The sequence below is a fragment of the Plutella xylostella genome, chromosome 27 (assembly GCF_932276165.1).
Source record: "Plutella xylostella chromosome 27, ilPluXylo3.1, whole genome shotgun sequence".
Taxonomy (NCBI): Eukaryota; Metazoa; Arthropoda; class Insecta; order Lepidoptera; family Plutellidae; genus Plutella; species Plutella xylostella.
The window spans coordinates 2283644-2296334 of record NC_064007.1 but is presented as its reverse complement, the minus strand read 5'-3'; the positions used below and the strand labels follow the sequence as shown (position 1 = coordinate 2296334).

The window sequence follows — 12691 nt, the reverse complement described above, 5'->3', positions numbered from 1 at the left end:
GCATATATGTGGGTGGCCCTGTCTTACCCCGTGACCCCGTCTTACCCCGGGTTCCCCTATACACAAGTGAGTATTGACGACATCCTATTCTATAGATATTATGTGCGTCTATGACGACAATTGATCGTATTGAAAAATTGACATTCATGAAATACACGAGTTGTTGAAATAATTACCATACTTTACTAACAATATAAAATAACGTAACATAACAATGTACGTTTAACCAATTTTTTAAGGCCATGACTTTGTTCTGAAGATGCAGTTGTTACCAATGTGAAAAATCTGGTTAAGTAGTTAAGTAAGTATAACTCATGGTATACTAATATTAGACAATGGTAAAACTTATAAAAAAACTGTCTAGATCCGTTTAGGAGCTCGCATGCCATAAGTATACAATCAAAACTCTTTTTTAGTAAAAAATAAGCACCTACAGACGTGAAATGAAAAGAAACTTCGCCTGATAAGTAATTTGTCGAAAACGCCTCTATCGGAAACTAACATTAAACTTTTGACAGAGATAATATATGCAGAATACAGAAGAAAACTTCAACTTTTTTGCATTTCAAAAAAAAAATGTAAATTACAAACCAAAACTAGAGGCTCTAAAAGAAACCTCCCAAGATTGCGGTTGTTTCCTTGATGCAAAAAAGTGCTGGGGGCGCCAAAATGTAAAACTAGGTTTGTAGGCCATCAGGGTTGTCAACCCGCCGGGAAGCCCCACGACAACGGCTTATTAACAGAGCTGCAGTGTCCTCGGAACACGGAAACAGGGGAGATGTGACCATCACATCGCAACCCATCACTTCCCCAGTGCTCACGGGTCTCCTTCCAATGAAGGAAGGGTTTTAGGCCTAGTCCACCACGCTGGCCTACAGCGGATTGGTGAATGTAATCATCGAGGTTTATAAATACCATTTATACACAAGTAAAAAAACAGCAACTTCATTCTATACTCCTAGCGTCTCCTATAGCACTATAACTCTTTTAAGTATTTTTTCCTAAAAACATTTACCGGCTACATAAGTCTGAAGGCATAGACAAAAGTTTTATGTCACTCTACTTGAATCGCGCGACCAGAGCGAATGCGACGGAGAACTTTTGTTTTGTAACGTCTTGCGAACCATGCTAGTCCTGGAGGGAGTCCCATCACCGATTCTCTTCTTCCACTGCTCCGTGTCCACACGTGGTGTCAGATAGCGATGCGCGCCGACCGTAAGAACGACTGGAGTTTGTAAATATTTCCCTGAGCTATGTAAGTATACGAAACACGAGCCTGTGAAACGGTATTGTTACCGTCATTTTGTCTTATTCGTCATCAGCGAAATAATCGACTAAGTGCCAATTTCTCCATAGTCGGTTAGAGCATAACCAGGGAGTAGTGGTTGACTTTTGACAAATCTGTCATGAATTTTATATGGATCTAATAACTATGGAGAAATTGGCACTAAATCGGGCATCGGTTCTTCAACAGATATGAACAGCGGGTTCCATAATTTTATGAAGAGATTATGCGATACGAATTTCGGGTTCGATGCCCAGCCGGGACAGATATTTATTAAAGACAGATATTTGTACTTACTTGTCTTAAGATCTTTCTAGGTGTGGATATAATCAGCTGTCCGACACCCATATCAAAGGCTCGGTCTAGCTTTGGGGTCAGATGGTCGTGTGTGAGATGTCCCCGACTTCCCACATACCTAGGTAGGTATATATACATAGTATATATTATGTATACTTTTATACCAAACTCATAGAACAACCAGGACTCGGGTGACCATACATCATACTCAATGGCCAAACTAAAAGTGAAAGATGTACTTATTGCTACATTTTCCTACATTTATCCAAATGAAAAACACAAAGACAATGAGCAATTCACTTTTGAAATAGATTTTCCTGTACTTACCATGAAGGTCTGTGTTATTTATTATTATTATGTTAAATAACCTACTTTATTCTTTATGTGACATAGTGACGGTAGATATAATATATTATGAGGAAATGAGTGGAAATACAGGGTAGAAATGTAAATTTATCGAGCAGTAGCAGATAGATAGGTAAGTTCCTACTGCAGAAACCCGATTTGCTCAACAACATTATTCAAAATCATTTGAAAATAAAGGTTTTTTAAAGCAAGCAGTAGTTAACAATAGGTACTTATGATTTTTTTTCATTGCAGAAACTTTGTAAGTAGACTTTTTTAAGTCATCTAGTTTATAGTAAATATAACAACACACCACAGTCAGTTTTAGTAAAAGTCAACAAACAGTATTTCGTTATTTTACTGTGTTACATTAGGCCTAAAAAGGACCAGGCCTAAAACCCTTCCATCATTGGAAGGAGATCCGTGGCCCAGCAGTGGGGACGTGATGGGTCGTGACGATGACGCTGACGTGATGGCTGTGTTACATTAAATATTTATTCTTCTCCAGTAATTTGGATTCATATAATTTATAATATGACCATAAAAACAAAATACCTAATTGATCATTTAGGTAAGTACTCAACTTCCGGTACGACAGAACAGGAAATGAATAACCTACTCACTAAATACCTAGATGTCGATATTCTATGTCGAATTCAGACTATTTCAGACAGGTTACTAATTTCCGCATTATGCCTAAACGACAGAAGACAATCCCCAGTATGCCAATAAACCCTGCTTTAGATTATGAATATTTTCGAGATACTAAGCTAGCTACTAGCTTTATAATAAGAAAAAATAAAAAAGGGTGTAGTAAGCCGAAAGCATCCGAAAGGAAATGACTGGGATCATGTTGAACAAATTTAAATTCATGGATTTTGAAAACGTACGAAAACTAAAAACTAAATTGTTACTTACGTGATCTTTTCCTTTGGGGATGTGATATTTTTCACGAATCCCCCCTAACCCCTTTTGACTAATCACCACATTTTGCAACACTCTATATTAAGTATTTTGTTTCCCGTCGTTGGGTAAAAGAGTCCCAATATTTCGCATTAAAATTATTCCGATCGATCTATAGTTAGTTGCATAAGAACAGTATAAATTAATAGATTGCACGAGATTCGATACTTTTATATTATCAACAATTTTAACACAACTGATTGCACAAACAAGCCATTTAGTACCTACCTGTAATTGCCGTAACAATTAGTATTATCTAGAATTCTAGTTTTTATCAGTCATAGCTGGTCAATGTAAAGTATTTTACCTAAATACATAACATTCAATTCAGGGTTATGAGATTACGATTATGAAAATTTCTGAGAATGAATCTTTACTAATCGTAACTAATATTATAAATACAAAAGTAACTGTGTTTGTCTGTGACTCTTTCACGCCAAAACTACTGAACGGATTTGAATGAAATTTGGTATACACATGGTCTAGACCCTGAGAAAGAACATAGGCTACTTTTTATCCCGTAATTCCTACGGGAAACTTTTTAAGGCGAAGCGAAGTAATCTATAATCATATATTGAAATGCTGATCCAATCGTCTTTAAGAAAAAGAGCCATACTTACCGATTTTTTTTTCTTTTCACGACTAAAATGAACATAATTTCATTTCCGCTAGTCTCCAGCAGAATTTGAGGTCAAGATCGGCGCCGGCGCCTCGAGAATATCACTCGCCCTTCTACACTAGAGGCCCAGGAGGGTCACTCTATACTGACGAAAACGAACGAACGAGACGAGAGAGAGTGATTTAATATAATGTATCTATCTATGTATTTGTGTAGATATATCAGCTGTCCGACACCCATAACACAAGTTCTCCCTAGCTTGGGGTCGGATGGCCGTGTGTGAGATGTCCACACTCCACATATTTATTTATTATTATTTATTTAGAGTCGTGGCTCGTGCCTGAAATGGGGTTATCCGTCAGAGGACTAAGGTTACCGACATAGCTGTCAAAATATGCAAGCTGAAGTGGCAGTGGGCTGGTCATATCTGCCGAAGAACCGATAACCGTTGGGGTAGACGAGTTCTCGAGTGGAGACCACGAACAGGAAAACGCAGCGTGGGACGCCCTCCTGCCCACTGGACTGACGACCTTAGGCGGGTGGCGGGTAGTGGTTGGATGAGGAAGGCCGAGGAGCGAGTGTTGTGGCGCTCCTTGGGAGAGGCCTATGTCCAGCAGTGGATGATTATTGGCTGATGATGATGATGATGATGTGGCTCGTGCAGCAGCGCTCCGATACTTCGTTTTTTGTCATAATATAGAGTGACCCCCAGTTCTGGAGTCTGTTTAGAATATAATTTGTTTCGTGACGTGAAAATGTCGTAAGATTTCACGGTCCACGCTCTACGGCTGTTGAAACCGGCTTTCACAATATTATTTTAAGTTTTTTTTTCCTTTTGAAGGGCTTCTGGTTGGCAACCTCAGTGTTATGGTTAGTTTTACGGCTGATAGTACAGTCTAATATGCAGATATCTGACCCCTCCCCAATATTTTTTTGTTTTCGCAGTCTTTTGATGAATCTTATTTACATATAGGGATTACAGGTGGGGTATAAATAGTTTCCCTCTGGCTCAAAGCGATGCAGTATAAAATGGTACATGCTGAATTTGTTACTTTTTCTAACACCACAAGATATATTACTAGAGCCTCCCCGAGCCTATCAGCCGTAACTTGTACCTACAGAGTGTACACACATCACGTTGCATGTTGCTTGTATCTTCTTCGTATAGAAAACACGCACACATAAAACGCATCAACGTGCGTTCAGATACCTCAAAGATGTACAACTGACTGTCTAACTTGGACTAATAATATCTGCCTACTTACAAAAAATTAAAAAATCAGTGTTATTATGAACATAAAAAACTATGACAAAATTATAAAAATTGCGACATTTTTACGACAGGAACTAACTAAATGTTGACGACAACCTGTCATAATTTTAGTACAGGAACTGTCAAACACTATTTCCTTTTCCTAGCTTGAGATGTTACGGTCACTATACTACTTTAGGAGTAAAGTAATTTGGCCTTGTCCGGTTCAATGTATTGAAGTTACAAATTAAATATTATAGCTGCATTCATCAAAAGTAGGAAGACGCTACATCTATTGTTTTAAACTATACTATACTTACGCATGCCGAATAATAGATTACTACCTATTTGTCCATAGGTATTATAGTTCTATATTATGGTATGTAAGTATATGTGCTATCTTTCTAAGTATTTTATATTTTAAGTAGAGGTATTTTGATGAATATTTTTAGTGAAATGTGAATAAATAATTACTTATGTATATGTCGCAGGCATCTGGTTTAATCTCCTGTTTGATTGAACCGCTAGCCCGTTCATTGGATGACGCTATTCAGTTGTATGACTAAAGAACAACTCGTCAAGTGGTTGACTGTAACGTCCAACGTCTTGACTGAACGTTATTCAGCGAAGTCGTTAAATGGGATATAGTATAGCAACTTTGTAATGTCTGGTTAGGATGAACATGACCAGACAAGAGTCAACAAAAAGACTATGTTAAAAAGCTCTCATCTCACAAATTAACTAAACAATAACAATAAACGTACCTTGATATTGTTGTTCATAATTATCCAGTTTCAGCACATTTTTTTCTTTGAAACTATCCGCCGGCAGTGTAAGGATAGGTAAATCCATGTTGTCACACTATTTTAACATAATTAACGCACATTACAGCTAATTTATTTGCACAAAATAACAATACAAGTGCTTTTTGTGTCAGCTGTTCGCTGTTAGACGCCATATTTGTTTTATTCACCACCTGACTGATTTTAAGTCCTCTAACTAGTTGGACGTTTTGTGACGCTTGTACAATCAACGTTCGGCCTAGTCATACAACTGAGTAGCGTCATCCAATGAATGGGCTAGCGGTTCAATCAAACAGGAGATTCAACCAGATGCCTGCGACATATATAAGCTACAAGTGTGTCGGATCGCTCGAAAAATTAGCTAAATAAACCTATTTCTGTTTTTTTTGTCCTGCAAAAAAACTGAAGACATTAATTATCACATACTTACACCCTAAGTTGAGGGGAAGGGGGTGTAAAAGGTAAACAACTCTAAAAATCTTTGTTCTACATCAGAAAATTCGCAAAAATGTTCGCAAACTTTATGGCTAACTCACTTAAGATAGGAGTTTTTTTTTAAATATTGTGATAATAATTAACTAATTATAATCACGAAATTTTCAAAAAAGTTGTCCAGAATGGTGAGTCTGCTCCTCGGCTTATAGCTGTTACTTTTGAAATAAATATTCGTAACAAAATTAAGTACCTGTGCAGTTACTGGGAGGTCACTCTCTAAGACGAAAAACTAAGTTCCGGAGCGCCGCGCCGCTGCACGAGCCACGACTCTATCTCGTTGTATTAAACTTGTCGATTGCACGACAGCTGCTCTATTCTATTCTATTCTCTGTGGGGGTGTAAGTACCTGCACCTGGCTCTCTCGAATGGAACCGTTGTGCATATCCCCAAGGTCTAAACTGCCTTCCTAAGCTTGGACCATTTTCCCACCACGCTGGTCCACTGCGGGTTGATGGGTTCACATATCTAGATTTGCTAGATCTAGATATGCAGGTTTCCTCACGATGTTTTCCTTCACCGTAAGAGCGATGGTATACATTGTACTTAAGTTAAAAGAACTATTGGTACATGTCAGTGCCGGGATTCGAACCCGCATCTCTGGCGTGAGAAGCGGGCCCTTACCTGACTGAGCTACCACCGCTCCCTCTGACAGCTGCTCTCGTTCGTTTGTTTTTCTTCAATATAGAGTAACCCCTCTGTAACGTTATAGCGTGACTCATTTGTTTTAGATTGTGAAATGGGTTATTGTATCAGGCTAACCCGCACTGGGTTTGCCAATACTTGATATCAAATCAGAAAGAAAATGATATGAGTAGGCAATGTTAGTATTATCATTTATTTACGATACCCACTTGTAGATTGATCAATAAGTAACTTTAGCGTTTGCACTGAAATACAATTATTGTCTTGCTTGATATGTAGGTACAATAATGTAATAATAATATTATTATTTGTAATTATCGAAGTGAGCTGAAGTGGCAGAGAGCTAGCATATCTGCCAAAGAACCTATAGCTGGGGTAGACGAATTATCGAGTGGAAACTGTAATTTCATTAGGAAAACCTCCTTGTAATAATCCTACCAATTGCCTACAAAAATTAAAAACGCGAAAGTCTGTGAGTAGTTGAGTACAGACTGTCCCTATTTCAAGAAAAACTACTGAACAGATTTTGACGAAATTTTATTGTAAGTAACGCACGAAGCTGAGAACCGACATTAGGTATACATACATAATGCTATTTTTGTCCCGGAATTGCCACGGGCAAATTTATTAAGACGAAATGATCATTAAAGAGACATTATCTAGATATATTGTATAGTGTATTTGTAATTAGATAAGCTTTTTTGGAATAAAAAAAATATTTTTATTTATTTATTTATATGGATAGATTTGTTTTATGAGAATTACCGAAATAAGGTGTATTAAAAAGGTTCAATTTAATTAATTATCGAAATAAGGTATTATCAGGGAGGCTCTGGCTAGCCACATGGCAAAAGTAGTAAAATGTATAAAATAGACTATTGCTTCTTACAAAGTTACTGTATTGTTATCAGTTATTGCTGTAGTAAGTATAGCTAAAATACTTCAAGAATACTTGCCTATTTTGAAGTGTGAAACTGCCTGCGCTTATCAGGATAATAAGTAGTTATTTTAACTGTGATATTAATAGTAATTGTTAATAAAATCATTCGACATAAATATGTAGGGACATCTCAAACACAGCCATCCGACCCCAAGCTAGGCAGAACCTGTGTTATGGGTGTCAGACAGCTGATATATCTACACAAATACATAGATAGATACATAGTAAATATAAATATCAACACCCAAGAACCGAGTACAAATATCTGTCTTTTAACAAATATCTGCCCCAGCCGGGAATCGAACCCGGGACCTTCGGCATAGCAGTCAGGGTCACTAACCACTACACCAATCAGCCGTCTGGTGTATGAGTTTTCTATGTATTGGACTGTGCGTACTTTCTATACAAAATGAGAAACGCTTCTCGCTAAATTTCGATCATCACATCATCATCACGACCCATTACGTCCCCACTGCTGGGGCACGGGTCTCCTTCCAATGAAGGAAGGGTTTAGGCCTAGTCCACCACGCTGGCCAAGTGCGGGTTGGTGAACCCCAACACAAGCAAGCTTGTGCTGAGAGAGTTGTCGGGTAAGTGGGCAACCCGACTGTCAGATGTTTTCAAGCTGCCCGAAGGCCTCTGACTAGGCTTAACGACTGCTGCCGAAGCATCAACCGGGACCCACGGTTTAACGTGCCGTCCGAAGCACGGAAGCGTCCAGAAAAGCACCACTTGAAATTGGTCACCCATCCAATGGCTGACCGTGTCAGTTGTTGCTTAACCTCAGCGATCAGTTACGATCACTGAGGCCCGCTCGACTACGGACGCTTCAAATTTCGCCTTTGCGTCCATTTCATGAAGTTGCCAATGGAACGATTTTTAAATGAGTAGTGTACCTAATTACACATTTAAAAAATGTAACTATAACTCCTCAGATAAGTAAAATCACATTAGGCACTGTAAAATAACAGCGATAAGCTAATCAAACAGAACCAGACATAATTACTTTCAATGTCAACTGAAAATCGACATACCATTGAGATGTCCGAATTAACAATGCCTCAATGACGTCATAAAGTGGTCACCAATGAATTGATTCGATCGGAAGAGACCGGATATGTGACGTTTGGTAATGTCCTACTGACAGCTGAGTGTAGGTCTAGTTTCAGTTAAACCTGCTAAAGTCATCATCAGAACCCATCACGTCCCTGCTCACTGCTGGGGCACGGGTCTCCTTCCAATGAAGGAAGGGTTTAGGCCTAGTCCACCACGCTGGCCTAGTACGGGTTGGTGGACCCCAAGTACCCCAACACACGCAAGCTTGTGCTGAGAGAGTTGTCCGGTAAGTGGGCAACCCGACTGTCAAATGTTCTAAAGCTAACCAAAGGAGCCTGACTAAGCTTTACGACTGCTGCCGAAACAGCAACTGCGACCCACGGCTTAACGTGCCGTCCGATGCACGGAAGCGAACTAAATAACAACCACTTGAAATCGGTCACCCATCCAATGACCGTGCCACGTGTTGCTTAACTTCAATGATCAGTTACGATGACTGAAGCTAGCTACGGGCGAATTATGTTACAAATAGAATGGACCTTGTTAGCGGAATATTTTCCGTAAGGAGTAATTATTTTGAGGCATCAATTAAATGTAGTACAATCAGTCACATTTTACTATCAGCTTTAGATAAGAGATCTGACTAATAAATACCGGTTAATCCGAGAGTACAAATCCTGATAAGAACATACAGTACAATGAGTGAAACACCTGACTGTGGGGGCGATACAAAATTTGCACTATCTATTTATATTCTATATTTTTATTAAACTTTTTGAAGATATACCTACTTACTAATGATTATAAGTATTAGTTTTACCTACATAATCAGAGCTTTTACCTTTAATAAGCTTAAAATAGATTAATTTGCTGATTAGGCAGGAATGATTGATTGATGTTTTTGGCATTAGAAAAGTAAAGGAAACAAGATTAAATTGATATTGTTTTTTTCATATATTTTGGACTTTGTACCCCTTAATTTTATTCAATTTGAAAACATAACGTTAACAAAAGTATAACGTTACGAAGTGCAATGTTGTATTTCTGTCTAGAGTCCAACAAGCTTTGTACTTTTTGAACTTTGTAACTGAAACAAGTTTATGGCAAAAAAGGCATCCTAATTTCTGACACTGACGTGCTACGTCTGACGCTCTGTGGTCTAGTGGTAGAAGCTCTGCTTCACGACCTAGAGGTCCCAAGTTAGATCCCCGGGTGTGACCATCATTTTGTGTTTCTAAGTTTTTTTATATTATGATTATTTGATTACAAACAACCCGCACTTGGCCAGCGTGGTGGACTAGGCCTAAACCCTTCCTTCATTGGAAGGAGACCCGTGCCGTCCCAGCAGTGGGGACGTAATGGGTCGTGATGATTACAAACAAAGACGAAGGCTGATCCCCTGTTATCCGAAACAGTGAAACCATCCATGCTGTCGGATGGGCATGTAAAGCAGTCGGTCCTGCGCCTAGCTCTGTTCCTACACTGTCATAGTCCCATTGGGTTATGAGAGTGATGGAACAGAGAGTGCTCCTGTGTACTGCGCACACACTTGGCCACTATAATCTACTCCTGCATAGAAGGCTGATCTCAATGAATTCGGCAAGGAAGACATTATTATTACGTTGGAAATTGTTCATTCATTTAGGGCTATCAGTTAAAGAACTCCATTGGAAAGTTAGTGTTGCCGGTCTCTATGGCCACGAGCTCCAAAATGGATGAGCTGACACCTTATAATGTAATCAATTAATTACAAATGTAAGTTTAACTTAAAAAAGCATCTAGTAACAATCATAGCAACATATAATTTGATGACAATACGTAACTTATCTAAGTTAAATCCATGCATAGGCGAAACTGGCTAGCAACAGACTTACTTGCTTGCCTACACTAACATTTAAATATTTCAAATACAGGGTGTTAATACAAGGTGATGAGATGGGTCAATACAATATTTCACAGTCGAGATGAAAATGCATATAATATAATTAAAAAAAACTACAGTTGTAAGGTAAAAAGGCATAAGCGACAAATTTACAGGAAACCTACCCCAATCGAAAAATAAGACTAGTTGAACTATATTATATTATACTTACTAATTATCATGAAAAGAGGCCCTTTTACTTGTCCACCGTCGTCTCGTTAGGTGTGAAGTATGTAGTACCTAATACTTATGTAATTTGTGAGGCTGTAATGTCTGAATCCACTGAGCCTATTGGAAACTTATTTTAATAATAGAATACGAGTAGTTACCATGTTATTTGCGTTGTGAGTGAGAGAAAAAGCACTGTAAGCCTACGTAAGTACGTAAGTAGGTACCTATCCTAGAAAAGTCGTACCTTCTTTTGTAAAATTGCCCATAAAATACGGAATTGTGACTACGGTTTAAAAAGAGATGTTTATATAAAATTACGCTCTTTCCTTACTGCCAATAGTGCATTGTTCTCACTTATATGTGCAATAAAGTATAGACATTTCTATTCAATTAGCTAGTTAAGTACCTACATTGTTAACTTTTATATCTTTCATTAGTCAAAGAACAATTGAAAATCAAAGATGTGTTGATGTTTCAGTAAAGTAACTTATTATCAACTAGCTGTTCCCGCGCGCTTCGCTTCGCCTTAAAAAGTTTTCCCGTGGGAATTCCGGGATAAAAAGTAGCCTATGTTCTTTCCCAGGGTCTAGACCATATGTATACCAAATTTCATTTAAATCCGTTCAGTAGTTTTGGCGTGAAAGAGTAACAGACAGACAGACAGACAGACAGACACAGTTACTTTCGCATTTATAATATTAGTTAGGATAGATCATAGATTTTCATCCTGTAATAATAAATACATTGTGAGGTGTAGATAGTAACTATCCTTTTGAGTTAAGTGTTACCTATAATTTTAAGTAGTAATAAGTATTGGATACCAACCTGTGTTACTTTTAGTATAATTAGGTACCTACTTGGGTTTTATTGGATGATTCGTAATGGATGAATTGGGTAATAATAGTAACTAGTAACTAATAGGTATGAAAATATTTAAGATTATGCTAAAGGGAAAATAAAAATAGTAAGGTACGTTTAGAAATTGGTACTTAAATATTTTAAAAAATCTTAGTCATAGTGAATAAATATCTTTTTTATAAACACCTTTCTTTTAACATTGTGCCGTTGCGTGATGTGATTATAAAAAAAACACAAAATAGGTAAGTCATTGGTAATAAATAACGATGGCATTTCATCGATATTGGATACTTACATTACTTATACTTAGTGCATTTTTTGTGCAAGTAGGTACACTAATTGAAAGCGAACAATGAACGTATAATTAAAAAATAATACTTGATACTCACTTGCGATTCTTCTTCGCTGGTCCACTTAAACGACTAATATCACAGGATTTTATCCGTTTAAAAAATAACTAAACTAACTTTTTCGTTACTTAAATAAAAATATAAAATTTTTAATATCACACACTACACTTATTTTATCATTTGCAAACCGCTCAATTAAATCACTATTTATTTTTAAATTCTCGTTCGTTTTTCGAAATCATTCCATTCGGCGCGCGTTTTCCAAAAAGGCCGAATTACTTTTTCCTCGATTTGAGACTGCGCGTTTGTGTTTCTGACCAGCCAGCCGCAGTCGCCGACATGCAGAGGTGCGTTCGGTATCGCTGTAAAAAGCCAACTGCGCGCTCAGGTAGATTCTTTATTGTGTTATATATCAGGTGGGCAACTTGAGTTAGTGATAACAATACAATGCACGCTCGCTAGGGCGACAGCTGTGGTGGAGCAGTGAGGAACCGGCGGTGTAACCGGTTCCCGACGCCGCCGCCGCCGCCGGTCACCATTTCATTGACGGGAGCGTTTTTTGTGGCAGACGTATTGTCGCTTTAATTTTAGTCTGTACCTGACCTTTTTCTTGTTGGTCAGTTTATGAAAGCGGGGTTATCGTATGGATAGGGATTTGGTGATCGTTACTGCAGGATTTTATTACAAATGATTA

At 38.0% G+C, this 12691-nt stretch overlaps 1 protein-coding gene across 2 annotated transcripts in view; it reads right to left on the bottom strand.

Moving 5' to 3' along the window:
- Nucleotides 1-12314, bottom strand: part of LOC105382906 (solute carrier family 41 member 1) — a 52429-nt gene extending 40115 nt beyond the window's left edge. The window contains exons 1-2 of one of the 2 annotated variants that reach the window (XM_048631079.1): nt 12277-12314; nt 12037-12124 (exon numbers count right to left, since the gene is read on the bottom strand). The gene's annotated coding sequence lies outside the window, so the exon portion shown is untranslated. Of the gene's footprint in view, nt 1-785; nt 791-12036; nt 12125-12276 lie in introns of those variants that run through there. The other variant, XM_048631080.1, reaches the window with a different exon arrangement.
- Between the last annotated feature and the right edge of the window lie 377 nt (nt 12315-12691).